At 41.3% G+C, this 22,202-nt stretch overlaps 1 protein-coding gene across 4 annotated transcripts in view; it reads right to left on the bottom strand.

The window, feature by feature from the left end:
* The window catches only part of PACSIN2 (protein kinase C and casein kinase substrate in neurons 2), a 171,399-nt gene that overhangs the window by 94,869 nt on the left and 54,328 nt on the right, over nt 1–22,202 (bottom strand). For 3 of the 4 annotated variants that reach the window (XM_037848062.1, XM_037848063.1, XM_037848064.1), the window contains exon 1: nt 7,298–7,362. The exons of the other annotated variant lie outside the window; for it this stretch is intronic. The gene's annotated coding sequence lies outside the window, so the exon portion shown is untranslated. Of the gene's footprint in view, nt 1–7,297; nt 7,363–22,202 lie in introns of those variants that run through there. 4 annotated transcript variants of the gene reach the window in all.

Below are 22,202 nucleotides of genomic sequence, written 5' to 3'. Positions count from 1 at the left end.
AGTAAATAAATGAATACATCTAAATAAGCACTGACTGTATAAAATATAATATCTAATCTGTAGGAATAAAAAATTTAGAAAAAAATACTGGACAAGTTGAGAGAGTATGGAGTTCAAGTGAAGTGGAGTTAAAATGTTTTAAATTCCTCCTTATTCAAGAGACAAGACATTACCTTAGGCTTTGTTAAGTAAGTGTGTTAAAATATGGATAACCACTAAAGGATTAGACAGAGAATTTAATTTCCAAACTAAGAGAGAGAAAACAAATGCAACTGAGGGCAGGGTTCGAACTCAATCAAAACAAAAGAGATGGCCAAAAAAAAAAAAAAAAAAAAACACAAAAAAAACACCTCACCAGAAAAACCATGGCAAATAGAAAGCACGGGAACAAGGCTGCATCCTGTCATCATTTCTATCCAAACTATACTGGAGAACCTAGCCATTGTAATACGAAAAATAAATAAAAGGCATAAAAATTGGAAGAGAACAACAAAACAGCCACTATTTGCAGGTGATATGGTTTTAGCAAGGTTGATGGGAGTTAGAATGATTATCGATCTAGAATGATAGCTCTCCACTACAATTTTAAGAGCTCCATGTCAAAGACAGTCCTAGGGACCCTACACATTTGGTTTCATTGAACATGAGATAAATACTATTCTTACATTCACTTTACAGGTGGAGAAACCGAGACTCTAAAAGGGTAAAAAACTTCTCCAAAGCCATCTGCCAATTAAATGGGTTGTCTACCTGTCCCCAAAGCTTACCCACTCTGCTATGCTGCACAGCAGAGAGAGAGAGAGACAAAGGATGCTGACACCACATGATAAGTACCAGAGGCACATGAGTGCAGAGATAAGCGGAGATTAACCTGAAGAAAGGCAGGGAGGAAAGCCTGGAGCCAGATCTGAAGCAGTTCTGAGGACAACGAGAGAGGGAACAGTATTCTGGGAGAGAGTAAGAACAGCAAGGAGAAAGGTAAAAAGGTATGAAAGAATCAAGAATATAGCAACAGGGGAGCAAGAAAGGAGTAACTAAAAGTCGGGAGGCAAAATAAGCAATGACTAGATAAAAATAATATCTAACTTGTGGGATTAAAAATGGCTGAAGGGCCTTGAATGTCACACTAAGGAGTTTGGACCTTATCTGGAAGGTCAAGGGGAACAACCTCATCAAAAGCATGTGCTAAAGTTCCCTTGGACAGCTGAGTGGAAAACAGACTATCAGGTCCCCAGATCTGGGCTGTCCAGTAGCCACCAGCTATTAACACTGGAATGCAGCTAGTGCAACTGAGGAATTTAATCTTTAATTTTACTTAATTTTAATTAATTTTAATTTAAACAGCCACATGTGGCTAGTGGCTAGCATATCAAACACCACCACTCTAGAAGTTAAAGATTGGAATAAGGCTGTCTCTAGCGAAGCCAACTTGGCAGATGATATCACTGCCCTCCCCCCTACATGGGATCAGACACCCAGGGGTGTAAATACCCCTGGTAATGTGGAATATGGCTCCCAGGGAGGAATTGGGATCCTGCATCATGGGATGGAGAACATCTTCTTGACCAAAAGGCGGATGTGAAACGAAATGGAATTAGTTTCAGTGGCTGAGAGATTCCAAAAGGAGCCGAGAGGTTACTCTGGTGAGCACTCTTATGCACAATATAGACCACCCTTTTTAGGTTCTAAAGAATTGGAATAGCTAGCAGTAAATACCTGAAACTATCAAACCACGACCCAGAATCCTTGATTCTTGAAGACGATTGTATAACAATGTAGCTTATGAGGGGTAACAATGTGATTGGGAAAGCCATGTGGATCATACTCCCCTTTGTCCAGTGTATGGATGGATGAGTAGAAAAATGGGGGGGGGGGCACCCAGTGATATTTTTTACTTTAATTGTTCTTTTTCACTTTAATTTTTATTCTTATCAATTTGTGTGTGTGGTAATGAAAACGTTCAAAAATTAATTTTGGTGATGGACACACAACTATATGGTGGTACTGTGAACAATTGTACGCTTTGTATGACTGTATGGTATGTGAATATATCTCAATAAAATTGAATTATTAAAAAAAAAGATCAGAGTAAGGGAAATGGTTAGGAGACTAGAGAAGAGGAGGAATATTCTAGAGGAAGAATAGACAGGACATAGCAACTGATTCATACTAAGGAATGAGGGAGAAAAAGGGATGAAAACTTTTGAATTAAATGTTCTTTTAAAAAAAAAAATTATAAGTTGTGGGTGCGAGGTAAATGATAATGCCACAAACAGAAACAAAGAATTCAGAAGAAAGAATTGGCTTAGGATAGAAAACAAATGGCTTGGGACTGGATAAAATCAAGGTAGCTGAAGCACATACACCCACATACACAAATACTATGCACCAGCCATATCAAACTCTCAAGTATGGCACATTCTTTCTGACCTCCTTGCCTCTGCATGTATTGTACCCTCAGCCTCTCTTGTCTGCCAGACAAATCACTCTCTCCAAAACTTATCACCAGACTGTGAAGTTTTCTTTGACATACACCCCCTCCTCCAGTCTTCACAGCTGACTAAGGCCCCCATAACTCTCTGAGAAGAATTAGCACCCTGCCATTTAGAAGTCTCTTTACCCTACTGGACCGTGAGCTCCTTGGGGGCAAGAACTTGATCTTAACCATCGATGGATTCCCAGTGTCTAGCACAGTGTCCTAGAGATGGACTGAGTGGACAAGAGACTCTGCCAAATGAATAAACTCAGTGAATGAGTGCATACATGCACAAATGAATCAACTGACCCAGCCAGCCAGCATCCAGGCAGACTATCCCTCCAGGTAGCGATCCAATGAATACCTGGAAATAAGCATGGAGCTCAGCTGCCTGTGTGTCCATCAATGAAATGAAGGGGGGTGGGGAGTAGGGGCAGGACAACTACAATTTAGACCTCACACCATGATTTTTTCATCATTATGACAACTCTTTCAAACTTAGAAGTTTACATAAGAATAAATTTGCTGCTTTAGAGTTCAATGTTAAATATGCAAAGATTTCTCTTCCAAAAGTGGTCTTCACGTCTTTCTGCAAGGCATTTTCTGCTGTATAATATTCTTCCTGGAAGGAAAGGGTCAGATCTGACTGACTAAGGCAACCTGAGCTGAACTGCCCATGGCTGGTAAAGTAGCAAAATGTTTCTGCTTTCCAAGTCAACAGGTAGTTGATAATCAGCCCACTATTTCCTGGGCTATTTTTTTAATGTATCAATTCTTACCAGAAAAAAACTGTAGAAAGAACACTTCACTGTCCCCAAATTTCCCTGTGTTTCATTTGTTTTGAATAGCCCTACTGATATGCTTAGGAACTTGAGAACCAAAGAGCAAATTGGGAATCGTGAAGTTCAATATTTCAACCTATTAACTTCATCAATAACATCTTGCCACATAAGCATTTTTAAACAAAATCATCCTTCCCTGATCAACCCCAAAAGCTCCACTACAGAAAAATCCTGGTGGGAAAAAAGAGCAGGTATTAAGTAGCACAGGCCTCATGTTACAAAAAGGAATTTTAATCCTGTAGTATTGTGATAACCATTGGCACAAATTTCAAATTTAGAACTTTTATATTAGATTCTTTAATTTTAAATTATCAAAAAACAGAACAATACACTTCATGGGCCTAGTGAAAGATTCATGACTTGTGACTCATGTATGACAGAGTCTGCTGAAAAAAAATTTTCAGGCCAGACTGCAGGCTAGAGATGTTAAGTAGATACCTAGCCCATCACTTGGCATCAAGGCAGAATTGTAGGCAAAAATGCATTTAGATTCTCCCAGTAAAACACGACTACAGTGCCGTAAAAAGCAATCTCTAGGGAAAGGAGAACACTGCAATTCACTCATTCATTCATTCAAATCAGTGACCCCTCGTTTGTTACTATCACGCATTCACTCCTCTTTACCCCACTGTAGAGCCTATGATCTACCTGGGATACAGGGAGAAGTTTCTTCACATCCTTGGAGGAGGTTCTAAGGCCACCATTGGAAGCTGGCCTGGAGAGAAGCCCCAAAGAGAGACAGAGGAGCCCCAAGCAGGGACAAAGAAGCCCCAAATGAGAAAGGTGACACCAAGAGCACAAACCCTCAGGCTTCTGGGCCAATAGCAGCCCCAGAAACTGCCCTTTAAGCCCTCCTTAGACTGCAGCAAAGCCAGCATGATGCCAGTCTGATATCCCTCTTCATGTAAGAATGTGAAATCTCACAGACATAACAGAATTTACACTAATGTGGGCAGAAGCTTGCGGCCCACAGGAAAGGGTATCAAATACTTCTTACCAACTGGGGCAAAAGATAAGGTCAATTATATATTAAGAAAAGAAACTTCAGTTAAAATAATATGTGCTGAAAACATAATGGTTAATATAAAATATGAACTGGAGAAATTATAGGAGAATTGAACTCTGCCACTCCCCAGAAGCTGACTAGTTTACCCAAAGCTTCACTCTTTCTCTAGGCCCCAGGATTTCACCATCTGGCTCCCCAAGTGAAAGTAGTAGCTTCTCCCAGAATAATGAGCAAAGGGGTTGAATAAAATACCATGAGGTGTTACATAAAAATATCACTTGTGTATCCAACTTCATTCTCAGGTTTTATAAATTAAAATAGATACTATAAAGTTATTGAACTCAATTTCAAGTACAATTAAAATATCTACAGATGTGCCTCTTTTCCTGTAGTGTGTTTCAGAAATTTTTCAAGACATAAAACTCTAAATGCTGTAGAAAATACAAATAAGTGCTCTTCTATGAAGCTCCCCAGGCATTCTGAGGTGACTTTGCACAGAAGTGGGAGCCACACTGAACCCAAAAACAGGCACCCACTGTTCTCAGCACACCTCCAAGTGCATCTAATTGCCATGCCTGACTTTCAGAAGGATTCAAAATTCAATTTTTAGCAGAGACCATTTTGAGTTGATTCCAAAAAGTCGTGGGCATATTTCATTTTTATAAATGGAATCATTTCCACCTATGTACATTATGATGTATTATTTTAAAGTCTATCATATTCCAAAACCCATTCGGTCCAGTTCAAGTACAGTTGTCAATATTCCCTTATAAAGGTCAAAATGCACCCACACAGAGTTCAGGTTTTCCTTTCACATCCTGAAGAATCCTCTTTCAAAGGAGAATCAAGTACTTACCTGTTTCTTTTATTAGTTGGGATTTTATTAAGTTTGCATTTGTCATCCAACAGATGATCCTATAATGAGGCTCAATTATATCAGAAACAATTGAATAAGACCTAGTTGAGGGGAGAGGCAAAAAAAACTTTAAAACAGAGAACTCTATTTTTAAGAAAAACTCTCTCAAAAGGAGAAATGACAATGCCCTTTGTACCTGAGGGAATCCACTCTACACCTGTGATGAACGGTACTCAAATATTTAATAAAAGCTGAGTATTTGAAAATGAAACAAAAGAAAATGGACGCATCAGTTGAAAACAGCAACCCTTAGCAAAGTGCTATTAATCTTGAGATAATAATGTGGAGAAAGCAGATTGCTGTAATGGAAAAGGCCAGTGACCTAGAAGTCAGGAGACCTGGGTTCCAGACTTACTCAGCTACCAACAAGCCGTGTGACCTTGGACAAGTAGAGGAGTCATTTCGCCTCAATCTCAGTTCCTCTGTTAAAGAATGAGGGGACCTGGCTATACTGACTCCAAGAACCTTTGCAATTCAAAATATCATGTTCCTGCCTCTTTACTTATGCCACCAAGTGAATAATAGAATTATGCGGGTGGCCAAAACAGCCAGAGGACTAACAAGTCATAAAAAGAAAGGGAAAAAAAGAGGGAGGTTTATTTTTATTCTGCGAAGCTCCCCCAGGCATTCCGAGGTGACTTTGCACAGATGTGGGAGCCACATAGAGATCCAAGAACAGTACCCACTGTTCTCAGCCCTAACTCTCATACCTGCAAGACATACTTTGGTTTCAAGTTGTTATACCTCTTTACTATCTTCAAGAATGTAGCAAAACTATCATTTAAAGATCATTTAGAATTTAGCAAGATATCTTATTACCAAGAAGGAAGGGCCTGGAAGGGATAGAGCCACAGAGTAAGGGCAAAATTTGTGGGCCTAAATTAAGTTCTAAAAGAAATAGTGTATCCTTGGGTTTCTAGAAACCCTTCCTATGTTGCCCTAAAAGTGTTCAAAATACAGAAATCACCTTAGGTAACGACCTAACAAGAAAACACGCTTCTCTATGTGGCACAGAATGCAATGGCTTGACATTTTTTAGAGAACAGAAAGAGGGAACTGCCTTTCTAAGAGTCAAAACAATAGGTAATTCAATAACTATAACTCATTAGTGATGAATCACCTAAGCACCAGGATAAAAACTAAAAGCAAATTTTTTAAAACCTTCTGACTAGAATTTACAGTACTGCATAAAGGAGGACGGGAGCAATAACTTTTCAATTCTAGAATATGACTTCCAAGAAAAGAAACAGATATGCATGTAAGGCTGCTCAGTTACTAAAACAATAAAACTTTTACATTTTGCTATCCAATAAAAATATAAACAAAGTGCTCATTGACAGCCTTCAGATGGGGACGAGGGCACAGGGTCCAGCTAAGAAGAGAAATAAGGAAGAGCCGGCTAAGGAGGAGGCTGGGCAGGGGCTAATTCTGGGGGTCTGGCATAGACTGTCATGAAGGGGCAATAACAGTCAACTGGAAAAGCTAATTGGTTCGTTTTCTCTCAAAAGTCCCATTTATGAGTTTGTAGATTAGAGTTGGCTATTCAGAAAGGAAATGGCAGTATGTGATAAACAACGTTGCCTCAAAGCAGGGAAGAAGAAACAAAACCTATTAACAGTTAACCCAAGTAACTCATTTAACCACCCAGTAAGAAAAAATACAGCTAGAAGTATGTAAGCTGGTCTAAACCATGGCAAAGCAAAGTTTCGAACTTATTCCATCTATTTTGAAATGAAGCATGCACATATGTTCTAAAACCAGAGTAAAAATTATAAAACACAATCCTTCATTTGTTTAGGTCAAAAACTGTTCACCAAGAAAATCAACAGTTACTCTGACATTTTCAAAGCCTTTTGGATAAAACACTGCACACTGCTCAGTTAATACCGAACTGGCTTGACCATTTCTGTCAAAGGAGCTCTAAAACTAAGTATGCTTAGAAGATGAGATTTCTATCAAATCAATCATTCAGGGAAAAAAAAAAAGAAATGAATGAAAATTCTATTTGCCAAAAGGTCTCCCTTAATGGAAAGGTATGCCTTAAACAGCACACTCACGTTTTTCTGTCAAATGCCAGCTCCAACAGCCTAGCACTCAGCTTCCGTACCTGCCTGCTTCCAGCTGCTGGCGTGTCTGACCTCCGCCTCACAGCAGAATTCTCCCAGCACATTTCATCATTTCCTGTTGGCTGCCGACATTCTCGCAGCCCCAGAGAAGGTCATTCTCTACTCCGCTGCTCCCAGTGCGGGCTCCAGGCTCTCAGACCGCCCCTGGCCTGCTGGGTCGTCGTGGAAGAGCCCTATTTTCAGAAAGCGGCTCAGCAGAAGTCTCGGTATTACCATGGAAATGCAGTGAGAAGAGGTCTGAACACAAAACTCATATTTCCCCCAAAAACGACTGTGTCAACAAACCTGCACCATATGTGACAGTCCTGGCCTCTCTTCACGTAGCTGGGATCCTTCTGCTCGGACACACTCTGCCTCTCAGGTGCCAGGCACACAGGAGTTAATGTGACAGAGATGCACCTGCACGGACAGCCTCAAATTTTACCCACGTGTAGAACTCCCCTTCTTTCTGTGCCTGCTCACACCAAGGCAAAGCAGCTTGCTGGTGGAAACTTAGACAAGGCAGGTGATACCAGGGTCTCTGGGCAGCACCACTGCCTTCCAAGAACTAGAGAACTCAAAAATGCCAGTGCAATTACCCAGAGGTAAAAACCTAAAACAAAACAAACAAACAAACAAAAAACCCTGACTTCTTAGATGCTTACAAGGCACTGAATGTAAAGAAAAAAAGAATAACATAACTTTAGGTAAGGAGGAAGAGATCGTGTTTCCTAATTCTAAAATGTATGCGCCTACAAGAATGCAAACTATAATTCCCTTTAGATGAAGTACAGGAAGAGGCACAAATCTACGCGGTTTGAAACCAGCACAGGGCAGAGGGGAGGGGATGGGGCAAGAAGGGGTCACCAAGGGACCGCCTGCGTAGTGTTCTGCTTCTTGAACTGGTTATGGGGGTGCTGTGTTTGTGAAAATTCATGGATATGCAATCCATGAACAAGTCCACCTTTCCTTTCTAATCAGTCTAGGATGCCAGAAACTCTTCTTTGCTGCAGCGCCCCACTCAGGCTCTTGGTTATAGGAGGGGATAAATCCAGCAATGTGGTTCTATTCCTTTTGTTTAAACTCAGTCATGAAAATAGCCCTGTATGGGTAAGGACTGCTACACTTTCATGGATGTATATTACTCCACAAGCTAGTAGGTGGAGGAGCCAGGATTTGAACCCAGGCAGCCAGGTGCCCAAGTCCCAGTTGTTAATCTCTACACCACATTATCTCTCAGCCTTTGCTTCCCTGAAGGATCAGGAGTGTGTCTTGGATACAACGGCTACATAATAAAAATATGAATTTGAACTGGATTAAGAATGCACACAGTAGTGGGACTGTGAAGTGATGAGATCAGCTTTCCGGTGTGGCCAGGGACTCTCTCTCCCTCCCTGTAATGTCTAGCCACACCTCATCAGTGGACTCCAGGCAGGAGACAAGCCCTCCTGTCTTGCTGGCAGAGGAAGAGACTGGCTTAGGCAGCTCTCCTGTCCTGGGGTAGGGCTGCTGGGACAGAAACACTGCTTCAGGGAAACCCTCTGCTAATCTCTACCATGAGATGCAAAAACTGGTATTTCCAGTTCCGATCTACTGTTTGTCACCAAGGACTTGAAACCATTGGGCATTTGTTCAGCAAACATTAGTGCCAGGCATGGTGCATAGGGCCTTAGGGCCCCATGGTTGAAAAAGTCGAGGTCCCTGGCCTAGACTGGCTCATGGTATAGGGCGGGCAGAAGTTTAAATAAATAAAAATGGTACGAACAGGTAAATGCCAATACCCAGCGTGTCCAAGGCTGCGAGAACACTGTGAAGGGAGCAATGGCTCAGGGTAGGGAGGCATTCAGAGCTGGTTTTCCAACAGCTTCCACCAGCCTGCCCCAACCAGATGGATCAAGACAGAAAAAAAAATTCAGAAAGAGAGTCCACCAAGTTATCAAAAGACTACCAGTCCTGTTGATGTTGTCACAAACATTGGGACTGGCGGTTTGATGTGCTGGGCCCTCGATCATGGGACATGCCCTTATGAAGCTTGTTACTGCGAAGGTGAGGCTAAACTTGCATATAATTGTGCCTATGAGTCTCCCCCAGAGGACCTCTTTGTTGCTCAGATGTGGCCCTCTCTCTCTCTAACTGAGCCACCTTGACAGGTGAACTTGCTGCCCTCCCCACTACGTGGGACCCGACTCCCAGGGTTGTAAATCTTCCTGGCAATGCAGAATATGACTCCCAGGGATAAATGTGGACCTGGCATCGTGGGATTGAGAGTATCTTCTTGACCAAAAGGGGGATGCAAAATGAGACGAAATAGTTTCAGTGGCTGAGAGATTTCAAATGGAGTCGAGAGGTCACTTTGGTGGACATTCTTATGCACTATATAGATAACACCTCTTAGGCTTTAATGTATTGGAACAGCTAGAAGTAAATACCTGAAACTATCAAACTCCAACCCAGCAGTCTGGACTCCTGAAGACAATTATATAATAATGTAGATTACAAGGGGTGACAGTGTGATTGTGAAGACCTTGTGGATCACACCCCCTTTATCTAGTGTATGGATGAGTAGAAGAATGGGGATAAAAACTAAAGGACAAATGGGGTGGGAAGGGGGGATGATTTGGGTGTTCTTTTTTCACTTTTATTTTTTATTCTTGTTCTGGTTCTTTCTGATGTAAGGAAAATGTTCAGACAGATTGTGGTGATGAACGCATAACTATGTTATCATACTGTGGACAGTGGATTGTATACCATGGATGACTGTATGGTGTGTGAATGTATTTCAATAAAACTGAATTAAAACAACAAAAAAAAAAGACTACCAGTCCACCTCCTCACCCAGTGGCTGAGCACACGCCCTATAGCAGGAAGGGGTGCCTCCCGATGGCAAGTCAATAAACAGAACCGTCTGTGAATCTAACTCAAAGGCATCAGAAGGAGGATCTGACAAGGTGGCCTCTTTTACCTCAGACCTTTTGTCATGTGATTGTCACATGGTGAAAATGGCTGCTGTTTACTGAGCTCTTATTTTTTCTTTTTTCTTTTTTAAAGACTGTAATGTGTTTACAAGTAAGGAAACCACCACAGAGGTTAAGAAACCTGCCCAAGGTCACTCTGCTAATCAGAATGAAATTCAAATTCAGGTCTGTCCGATACTCTTTCTACACTCTTATGCCTCCCATGGAACTGGACCTGTGAGGAAATAAGGATATTTGGCAACATGTGTCAAAAGGGGAAAGAGTTAAATTTCCACATGGAGATTCTTAAAGTGCGTATGAGCACACAGTAATTGGGTGGCTAATATTGCAAACTGCAGTTCTGTGCTTCAGTCCAAGCCCCTGGGCTATGAAGCTAACAGCTGAATTAGGACAGGGCAAGGGAAAAGCAGGGCGACGCAGAGGCAGGCGGGATGGGAGCTGGAGGTGCCAGTGCCCCGCCCTGCATCTGCGTCCCGCGTCCCTGAACTGGGTCCCGCGTCCCTGAACTGGGTCCCCGGTCTCCTCTGTCGACAGGGATGGAAACTGCAAAAAAGCCCGAGAGGAGCTCTCCGGTTTCCAGGCCTTCTGCTAGGAGGAACCGCAAGCTCCCCATCTCCAAAAAGGCAAATGTCAAGGTCTCATGGACTGCCACAAGCTGGGGTGACCAGAATATAGAGTTGTTCTGGAGTCCAAACTATTAAGGGACTAGCAAGGCTCATGGTATGGGTGAAAAGAAGACTCCTCACATTTCCAGTTTGTTCATTTGCTCTGTATGGCCCCCTCTCCACCTTCCTCAAATGCTGAGGAAAGTTGGGGGAGCAAGGAGACTACAAACAGTCCATGCATACACCCACGCAGAGCACAGATTTGTCACGCTTCTCCATACAGAATCAAAAACTGAGTGTGTGATATGGATGCACAGTGAAATACTACTGGGCAATAAAAAGGAAAGAACTACTGATACACACAACCTGGATAAATCATAAAAACAGCTTGTTGAACAAAGGAGCCAGATGTGAAAGAGTACACACCGAAATTCTAGGCCAGTCAAAACTAATCTACAGTGGCAGAGCAGTGTTGGCCTGGGTCCTGGGACTGACCACAAAGGGGCACAGGGAAGCTTTCTGAGTACGGAGATGTTCTCTGCCTTGACTGGGGCAGTGGTGACACAGGTGTATACATTTCTCAAAACTCATAAATGACTGCATTCAATTGAATGTAAAATATACACCTCTATAGAGAGGGTAGGGGAAGGAAGGGGCAGGGGAAAAAGAAAGAGAGAAAGAATTTCAGTATCAGGAACATCCTACCCAGCACACAGCGGTCACTGACGTTCACCATGAACTGTATTGCAAGGTGCCTCTGACTCAAAGACTAAAGTTCTGGGTAATTTTAGCATTAAGCGTATTTTAGTTATTGGGTCTCAATTCTTAGAATACCTGATCCTCTATCATGCACAAGCTATTTTGACAAACCCAAATGCTTCATTTTCTAAGCAGATTAATGCAGATTCTCTCCACATCACTGCATCACAAAGGCTGATAATTCCAGGCAAGTAACTGGGCAATGGCAGATGTCAGTGACTGGCTTCAGTGACTGTTAGTCAGTAAATAAGTAAAATCTAATACAGTGATTTGAGGTACTAGCTTTTCTTTATCTTCAGATAGTAAATAAATCTAGAAATAGATTACTCGAAAACATTCTGATCAATCTTTTTCTTGGTTGTAGACATAATGGCTATTTTCAAATCCTATTTGTTAGCCTTTCCTGTTTTTCATGAACCAAGAAATAGAGCCATCTTACCTTCACTCTCCCCCCACATATACATGAAAAAGAATAACTTGAGCCAAATTTCTAATACCCCCTATCAAACAACAAGGTGCCAGGAAAAAGCTGAATCAAGTACCAACTCTATGTTTGGCAAAGTAAAAAAACTTCAAACTCTATATGAGCTTCTTTGCTTCTCTGACACCTGTCCAAAGCTTAAAAAAAAAAAAAAAGAAGCCAGAACAATTAAAGCAGAAAGCCAACTGAAAACAACTTCAAAGCAACAATGTGGTAGGAGGAACATGTTAATTTTTTTTTTTCTTATTCATGTTACAACATTCCCAAATGCCAACACAAGAAGCAACACCTGGAGTTTCAACAAAACATCTGGGCCCTGACATCCTGGAAACAGCTCAAGCCTTCTTTGGGAAGCATAATGAAGACAGAAAATGATCCCAGAAGGAAAGCCTGAAATTCAACAAGGAATGGTGAGCAAGGTTGCAGGAATCAAGTTAGGAACATGCAATGTTAACGGTTTTTTCCCCTCATTTATTTATATTTTAATTCATCCATCTGACAAACACTTATTCAGCACCCTCTCTATGCTAGGCTCTGGAAGTTACGAAATACTTCACCACACTTGTCCTTAAGCAGCTTAGAATCTAAGAGAGCATATGGACAAGTACCCCCGATGACCACACAGTGTGACAAGTGCCTCTGGAGGAGGGGCAGGGCAAGGGTGGGGCAGAGTCGTGGGTAAGGGAAAACTCCCCAGGAATGAGCCCTGAGCTGAGTCAGGGAAAGAGGCTGTGTCACTCCGCACCTCTGGGCTGTGGCTTCCTCCTCCCCCAAGGGACAACAGGGGGCCATCTGGAAGCTCCCCAACTTCCCTGCCCACTCCCTTTATTGAATGCAGGAGAAGCAGCCAACACCAGGCTGCCAGCTTTATTTTACCCACTAAGAACATTTTTTTTAAAAAGCTATCACCTTCTATCATTTCATTTCAAAGGCATTTTAATAATAAAAAAGGCATTTGAACACAAGCAAGTAGTACACTTCAGAATAAATGAAAAGCTAAACTAAATATCTTTGGCTTTGTTAAAAAAAAAAAACAAAAAAAAACTGTTTAAGTTTTGATTGCACCGTAGTGAAAACATCATTCAGGGACTGGTGCTCAGAAACCCTGTGAATAGATGATAAAATTAGGGACCATCTAATGAGCCCATATTTTACAGCACACACATGTGCCGGGATCTTCATATACAGTGCCTCTATACCTCACGATAACCCTGCAAGGTGGGAGTATCATCACCCATTTTCAGATAAGGAAATCTGGCTCGGGGGAAGTGGCCACCCAGGTGACACGAGTGCATGGCGGGCTGCGTGTGGTTTCCTGGCCTGGACATGCCGAGACACAGGGCAGGGTGCCCGGTGCCCTCGGAGGCCCTCACCAGAACGCAACATCTTTTCTATTGTTGCTTCGGGGACAGGAACAGAAGAACACAGATTTGCCACTTTTTTTTTTTAAGTAGTTCCAAACAACCAAAGCAAATCCTTTGTGAAACCAGAAGGGGAACAAATAAATAAAGGAAATCATGACAGAATTCCAGAACTCTGCCATTATCTCCTCCATTATGGACCAATGCTGGGGGGGGGGGGGGACAATGGGAAAGATGAGAAAAGATCTTTTCATTTTCTTGGAAATGCCAAGTAATAGGAAACATCTGAACCCTTACTCAAGTTTTCAATACTGTACTTCAATTTGACAAGTTGTAAGTATACATTATGGCGTTTAATAAATGAATGAATTTAAAGCAGCTAGGCACTGTTGAGTGTTATATAAACCAATTTAAAAGACTTAATCTCTAATTAAAAACTTCCATTCTCAGTCTGAAATATGGAGATGATTATAAACAGAATACCAACTACAAACTTAAAATTGTATCTCACTTTACAAATTCTATGTTTTTCTTCCACTTTCACCTTTTAAAATTGAAATCTACTGTATATAAACCATCTTTTAATGCAACTCCCCCAGTCATATTTTGGCATGGGAAGAGATGCTGCCAGGTGGGGATATGGGCCAGGCTATAGTGACTAGTCATGCAGCCGTCTCTCTCCATACTCCCAGGGAGAAAACGCAGAGAGGAAGGGAACGAACCAACCCAAGAAGTTTAGAGACGAGTAGCTGCAGGACTGGGACAGATTTCCAAGCCTCCAGTTCCTCCACCAGCTAACAGGAAGATAACCAGCCGCAGTAACCATCTCAGGGAGTTGTAAAGATTAAATGAAAGAACACACGTACGGTGTTTAGCACAGCTCTGGGCATGGAGAAATGTTTTTAAATGTCAGCCCTTATGATCAACTTCTGGAGACAGTCTAGAAGCTCCCAATGTCAAAGACAAAGTCATAGAAGAATGTGGCTTTGGAGGAGCACTTAGATGTGGAAGGAGGGGCACTTAGATGTGTACTTAGATGGCAGTAGTATAAAGGTCATTTCCAGGAAATTCAGAGAGAAGGCAATAAATAAATGTCAGAAAATCAATGTCAAAACAATCCAAATGGAAGTCACTGTCACAACCCACGCTGACCACAAGGAGCAAAGCATAGATATGGACAGGGCGGATTCAGAAAATCTCATAAAGGAAAATAAAGTGAAGGGATTTTCCCAAGAGGTGACTGGACTGAGCACCAGAAAAGGCCAACCCCAGAACTACTTTCAGGTTTCCTGCCTGGAAGTTCAGGAATCTGGGGCTCAGACACTACAAGCAAGCTTGGAGGAATCACGGGGAGAAAGCAAGGTACTCAGCCGCAGACTTGGAGGTTCTTTAAAATCTCAACAATATGGATATGGCGAGGAGAACCTAAGATGGCAGCTAGAAGAGACAGGGCAAAAAAACACCTCTGTGAAAAATACTAGATCGAGGCCAGAAAGTGACCCAGAACACCAGTTCCAGTGATGCACCAGCTGGACAAGGTCTGCTAAATCCACAGGGACCGTGCACTTGGTGAAACTGGGAGTCTGCATTCTCAAACGAGTGAGTGAGCCTGCTGAATGTCCAGCAGCCATGCTGCGGTGTGGGGAAACCTTCAGTTGGCATTTGGAGGCAGACTGGTTCTTTTTTAAAAAAACCCGAAAGCAGCTGCAGATATGGCAGTGAGAACCACACAGTGAAGCGCGGCAGGAAAGGGCTGTGCGAACGCCTCAATATCTGACATGGAAGATAGCCTTCTGTGCACCCACTGCTAGTTGGGTCTCAGAGCGAGGGCAGAGGTGAGCCAAAGGGGGGAAAAAACCACGCCCCTTGCAGCCATCTTCCCGACGGGCTGGGAACGCTCCTGCCCAGCGCTGGAGCCACATCCCAGAGCCGCGCCAAGGGACCAGTGTGATGGGAAGTGTTTCTGGCAACACCGCACACACACCACAATATCGGGCATGGACCGTAGCCTTTTGCGCACCCACAGCTAATTGTCTCGGAGCTGGGAAGGTGGAGCTGTGTGAAAAGGGGGAAATTAACATGCCCCATTCAGCCATCTTTGCAGCAGGCTGGAGCACCCCTGCATGGCCCTGTGGCCCAGGGCTTCCCTTGAGGGACGGCGTGCACAGCCTTCCCTCAGCAGAGGCCCTAGAAGGGCACATCTGGGCAGAGGAACCCACCCAGAAATCCCAGGGACCCTATGCCAATACCAAGAACTTGTGGGTCAGCAGCAGAGACAATCCGTGGCAAGACTGAAATGAAGGTTTAGACTCTTGCAACAGCCTTAAATCTCCAGGAACACCTGGGAGGTTTGATTACTAAAGCTGCCCTGCCTCCCTAACTGCTCAGACACAGGCCCCACATTCAGGGCAGACAGCACCAACAACACACCAAAACTTGGTGCACCAAGTGGACCCCACAAGAACCAGACCCCCACACACCACAGAGACAAAGTTGGGGAGAACTGACTTGAGGGGAATAGGTGACTCGCTGACACCAACTGCTAGTTAGAGAAAGTGTATGCCACCAAGCTGTAGATATGACAAATTAGAGAGAAGTATTTGAATTAGCATATATATCCTAAAAGAACCCTATCAAGCAAAGCAAATGCCAAGAGCCCAAAAACAACAGAAAATTTTAAAGCATATGAAAAAAACAGATGATATAGATAACCCAAACCCAAACACCCAAATCAAAAGATTAGAAGAGACACAGTACTTGGCACAATTAATCAAAGAACTAAAGACAAACAAGACCATGGCACAGGATATAAAGGACATGAAGAAGACCTTAGAAGAGCATAAAGAAGAAATTGCAAGGGTAAATAAAAAAAAATAGATGATCTTATGGAAATAAAAGAAACTGTTGGCCAAATTAAAAAGATTCTGGATACACATAGTACAAGACTAGAGGAAGATGAACAACGAATCAGCAATCTCAAGAACCACAGAACAGAAAATGAAAGAACAAAAGAAAGAATGGAGAAAAAAACCAAAAAAATCAAAATGGATCTCAGGGATATGACAGATAAAATAAAACATCCAAATTTAAGACTCATTGGTGTCCCAGAAGGGGAAGAGAAGGGTAAAGCTCTAGAAAGTGTATTCAAAGAAATTGTTGGGGAAAACTTCCCAAACCTTTTATATAATATAAATACACAAAGCATAAATGCCCAGCAAACTCCAAATAGAATAAATCCAAATAAACTCACTCCAAGACATATACTGATCAGACTGTCAAACACTGAAGAGAAGGTGCAAGTTCCGAAAGCAGCAAAACAAAAGCAATTCACCACATACAAAGGAAACAACGTAAGACTAAGTAGTAACTACTCAGCGGCCACCATGGAGGCGAGAAGGCAGTGGCATGACATATTTAAAATTCTGAGAGAGAAAAATTTCCAACCAAGAATATTTTATCCAGCAAAACTCTCCTTCAAATTTGAGGGAGACCTTAAATTTTTCACAGACAAACAAATGCCGAGAGATGTTGCTAATAAAAGACCTGCCCTACTTCATATACCAAAGGGAGCCCTACCAACAGAGAAACAAAGAAAGGAGAGAGCAATACAGAGAATTTTAACAGACATGTATAGAACATTACATCCTAGGTCACCGGGATACACGTTCTTCTCTAGTGATCACGGAACTTTCTCCAGAACAGACGATAGGCTGGGACATAAAACAAGCCTCAATAAATTTAAAAAATTGAAATTATTAAAAGCACATTCTCTGACCACAATGGAATACAAATAGAAGTCAATAACCATCAGAGACTTGGAGAATTCACAAACACCTGGAGGGTAAAAATGAGGGGGAGATGAAAACATTCCCGGATAATCAAAAGCTGAGGGACTTCAGCACCAGTACATCAGTCCTATAAGAAACGCTAAAGGGAACTGTGCAGGCTGAAAGGAAGGGACACAAAACAATTGACTGAAACCATATGAAGAAATAAAGATTTCTAGTAAAGATCACATGGTAAATATAAATACCAATACCACTGTATTTTTGATTTGTAACTCCACTATTTACTTCTTACAGGATCTAAAATACATAAAGTATAACGACAAATCAGTAGTTTTGGACTCAATGTAAAATATGTAATTTTTGACAAGAACTACACAAAGTTGGGGGAATGGAGGAGTATAGGGACATAGCTTATGTGTCCTATTGAAGTTAAGTTGGTATCAAAGAAAACAAGATTGTTATAGACTTAAGATGTTAAATTTAAGCCCCACGGTAAACATAAAGAAAGTATCAGAGAATATGATCATAGAGATGAAAAGTAGAGTATGGGTTACAAAAAGTGGGAGAAGGGACAATGGGGAGTTAATAAGAAATGAGTGTAGGGTTTCTGTTTGGGGTGAAGGGAAATTTCTAGTAATGGATGGTGGGAAAGTGATGGCATTGCAATATTGTGAATGTGATTAATCCCACTAAATGGAATGCTTGGGAGGGGATGGAATGGGAAGATTCATGCTGCATATACGTTTCCACAATTGAAAAAAAAGAGTGTCTAAATAGATAATGACAATTAAATGCCATAGATGATGCTGGATGAGATCTAAGAATAGAGAAAAGGCTCAAAAGGACACAATTGGGACATAAGAAAAAAAAGAAATATAGAATGTAAGCTTTATATCAATGTTAAATTTATTGAACTTAACTACATTTGATGTGATTACATAAATGTATATTCTTGTTTATAGGAAATGTATATGTGAATTATATTATTTGTTCAAGGATGTGTGCAACTTGCTCTCATGTTCAGAAGACAGAGCAACAGATGATGGATGATAGGGAAGGAGGGAAAGAAATGGTAAAGTGACAAAATATTAAAGTTGGTAGATCGGCGTATCGGTGGAGGGGGGTTGGGGTATGCTGGAGTTCTGTGTATGGAGTTTGTATTATTTTTGCAACTGTTACTGTAAGTCTGAATTTATTTCAAAATAAAAATTAAAAAAAAAAAAAAACAATATGAATTAATCCACAGAGAGGCAGGAAGGGAGATTTCAGTCTTACGGATATGCAAGTCTTACCTTGCTGCATGAACAGGACCAAATGAAGGGCCTCAACCCCAAGCGCTCTCCATGCACTTTAGGCAGGGAGGAGACTTCTACGGTTTCCCACAACTCGGTCCCTCCTAGCGATAGCCCTGGGAAGGGGGAATCAGCAGCCAGACAGCCCCCTAAAGATGGGGTTGGAGGGTCCCAGTGCCAACAACACCCCAAGTGACCCGCAGAACTGGGTGGCCATCAGACCCATACAATTAACCATGTACACGCAAAGCTATTAAAGATAAAACAACCAGGACTTGTGGGGAAACTCTGTAAAAAGCCAAGAGTTAGTTAGTACTTTACTCCAGGGCCAAGATTTCCTTAAAATGTGACACCACCAACTGTGCTTGTTGTATTTCATGACAGCGGTCACTTTTACAAGGCTACTGGGGATTCCTCAGTTCCCCCAAGACACCTGCTCAGTCTACTCCTAACTCCACCAATTGGCAAATGTCTCTAGTTCAGAAGGGTGGACTAGGATTTTTTTTTTTTTTTTTTTTGTCCTTTTGTGTCTGAATTTTTTTTTTTGACCTTTTTTTTTTATTAAATTCAGTTTTATTGAGATACATTCACACACCATACAATCATCCATGATATACAATCCACTGTCCACAGTATGATAACATAGTTATGCGTTCATCACCACAATCTATCTCTGAACATTTTCCTTACATCAGAAACAACCAGAACAAGAATAAAAAATAAAAGTGAAAAAAGAACACCCAAATCATCCTCCCATCCCACCCCATTTGTCCTTTAGTTTTTATCCCCATTCCTCCACTCATCCATACACTAGATAAAGGGGGTGTGATCCACAAGGTCTTCACAATCACACTGTCACCCCTTGTAATCTACATTATTATATAATTGTCTTCAGGAGTCCAGACTGCTGGGTTGGAGTTTGGTAGTTTCAGGTATTTACTTCTAGCTGTTCCAATACATTAAAGCCTAAGAGGTGTTATCTATATAGTGCATAAGAATGTCCACCAGAGTGACCTCTCGACTCCATTTGGAATCTCTCAGCCACTGAAACTATCCCGTCTCATTTTGCATCCCCCTTTTGGTCAAGAAGATACTCTCAGTCCCACGATGCCGGGTCCACATTCATCCCCGGGAGTCATACTCTGCGTTGCCAGGGAGATTTACACCCCTGGGTAGGATTTTTAAATGGTATCAGTACGTCTCCACTGCACTAGCTGAAAGACCAGAATCACTGTTTATAGTGTCAAAATATCACTCAGATAAGAAGCAGGCCATGTCCAAATACGTTAGATTCAGGTGTACTTTCCAACAAACTCTAGCGTGACAATAAATGGTAAAGATTTACTGTCTCTCTAAACTACAAATGTATTCCAACTAATTAGCAACTTCACTTTAATGGCAATTCTTTTCTGATGGAACACCAATGATTTTTCTCCCTCAGAGTTCTTAAGGCATATTAAAGCACTAAACGTTGTTATTAGCAGTAGTACTTAATTGCGGTTTAGATCCAAGTTTTTCTTCTCACAGAGGCCTTGGGCAAGAACCAAATATGTTTAAAATTAGTAACAGCCTGTGCAACTCTGGTAACAAGCACTATCATAGCACCTACACTACCAAAACAACCTGGGATTGGTCATATCTGCAGATTGGAATTTTCTTCTTTTTTTATTATGGAAAATGTCAAGCATATTTAAAAAGTAGAGATACTAGAATAATGACTCCCAGTGTCAACAATTATCAACACATGGCCAATCTTATTTCACCTGTAGTTGTGAAAACTGTTAAATGCTCACAGAATCATGCCACTCATATGTGTCTTCACTTGATTTGGCAGATCCGCCTTGACACTGGCACCCACAGAACCTGCTCACGCTTGGAAAAGGCAAAAAGAAAGCAGAGCAAGGTTTCTGCCTGAAGGGTCTCTGGCAACCTTATAGCAAGCCAGAGACACTTAAAACATGTATTAAAAACAAGGAATAAAAATAATAAGCAACCAAGGTTAACATCACCAGTGATAAGTCATGTTGATATCACACATTCCCTGATATAATAAGAAAAAACACCAGACAAACCCAAATTGAAGAACACTCCACAAAATACTCAACTGGTACCCTTCAAAACTGTCAGTCATGAAAAATAAGAAAACACTGAAAATCTGTCAGCTAGGAGAAGACTAAAGAGACATGATGACCAGACACAATTTGGGATCCTGGAAAAGAAAAAGGATGTCAGTGAAAAAATGGGTGAAATATGAATAAAGTCTATGGATTAGTTAACAACACTGTACCAGTGTTAATTTCTTCATTTTGACAAATAGGCTTCGGTTATTTAAGATGTAAATAATAGGGGGAACCCGGTGAATGGTATATGGGAACTCTGTTATCTTTGCAACTTTTCTGTCAATCTAAAATTTTTCCAAAATAAAAAGTTTATTATACTCAAGCATTAAGGACTCCCAACTTAATAAGCCAAGCCCTCAATCTTAGGCTTACCCTTATGAGACTTATTTCTATAATGGCAAAAGCTAAGCCTACTTATAATTATGCCTAAGAGTCACCGCCAGAGACCTATTTTGTTGCTCAGATGTGGCTTCTCTCTCTAAATAAACTCATCACCCTCCCCCAACATGGGACATAACTCCCAGGGGTGTAAATCTCTTTGGCAATGTGGAATGTGACTCCTAGGAATGAGCCTGGCCCTGGTATCATGGGATTGACAATGCCTTCTTGACTAAAAAGGGGGAAAGAAATGAAACAAAATAAAGTTTCAATGGCTAAGAGATTTCAAATAAAGTCACAGGGTCATTCTGGAGATTACTCTTATGCAAGCTTCAGCCAGATATTACAATTTGCCACAGTATGCCAAGCCCCAGCCAACAGTATTCCTGAGAACCCTAAAGACCCTAAAGAATACCCTAGGCTCTAAGACTCCATAAAAGTTTTACTTATCAAGTTTATTTTTCCAGAAACTTAAAGCCTCCAGATTGTTCCTGTGACAGATAAGCCCTGAAACCCAGGGGTACCAGTCTCTCCTAGAACATCAAGCTTCATTCCTCTACCCCATGATGTCAACACCTTTTCAGCACAAAAAGTTAGAATATCATTGCCCAGAAATCCCTGAAGATAGCGAGAATGAGAAAATGAGACAGAGGAGTTGAAATGGAGAAGTTAGGATTTAACAAATGATTTTGACTACTGACTCATTATATATATTTCTATTTAGTTTCTAGTGTATTATTCGAGTAGCCAGAAGGAAATAACTGAAAATACTGAACTACAATCCAGTAGCCTTGATCTTTGATAATGATCATTTAACTGTATAGCTTTTACCTTGTAAACATGTGATTGTAAAAACCTTGGGACTAACACCCCCTTTATCCAATGCATGGGAAGATGAGGAATAAAGACATGCATGAAAAACTAAATAAATAATAGGTTTTGAATATGGGAGAGGAAAATATCCCTATGTAAGCTATGGACAATAGTTCATAGTACTACTTTAATATCTTTCATCAATTGTAACAAGTATAACTATTGTTAAAAAAAAAGTACAATTACAAAAAAGTACTATTATCAATTGTAACAAATTTTCCACAC

This window comes from Choloepus didactylus, chromosome 8 (genome assembly GCF_015220235.1).
Source record: "Choloepus didactylus isolate mChoDid1 chromosome 8, mChoDid1.pri, whole genome shotgun sequence".
Lineage (NCBI taxonomy): Eukaryota > Metazoa > Chordata > Mammalia > Pilosa > Megalonychidae > Choloepus > Choloepus didactylus.
This window is presented reverse-complemented; position numbering and strand designations above follow the sequence as displayed.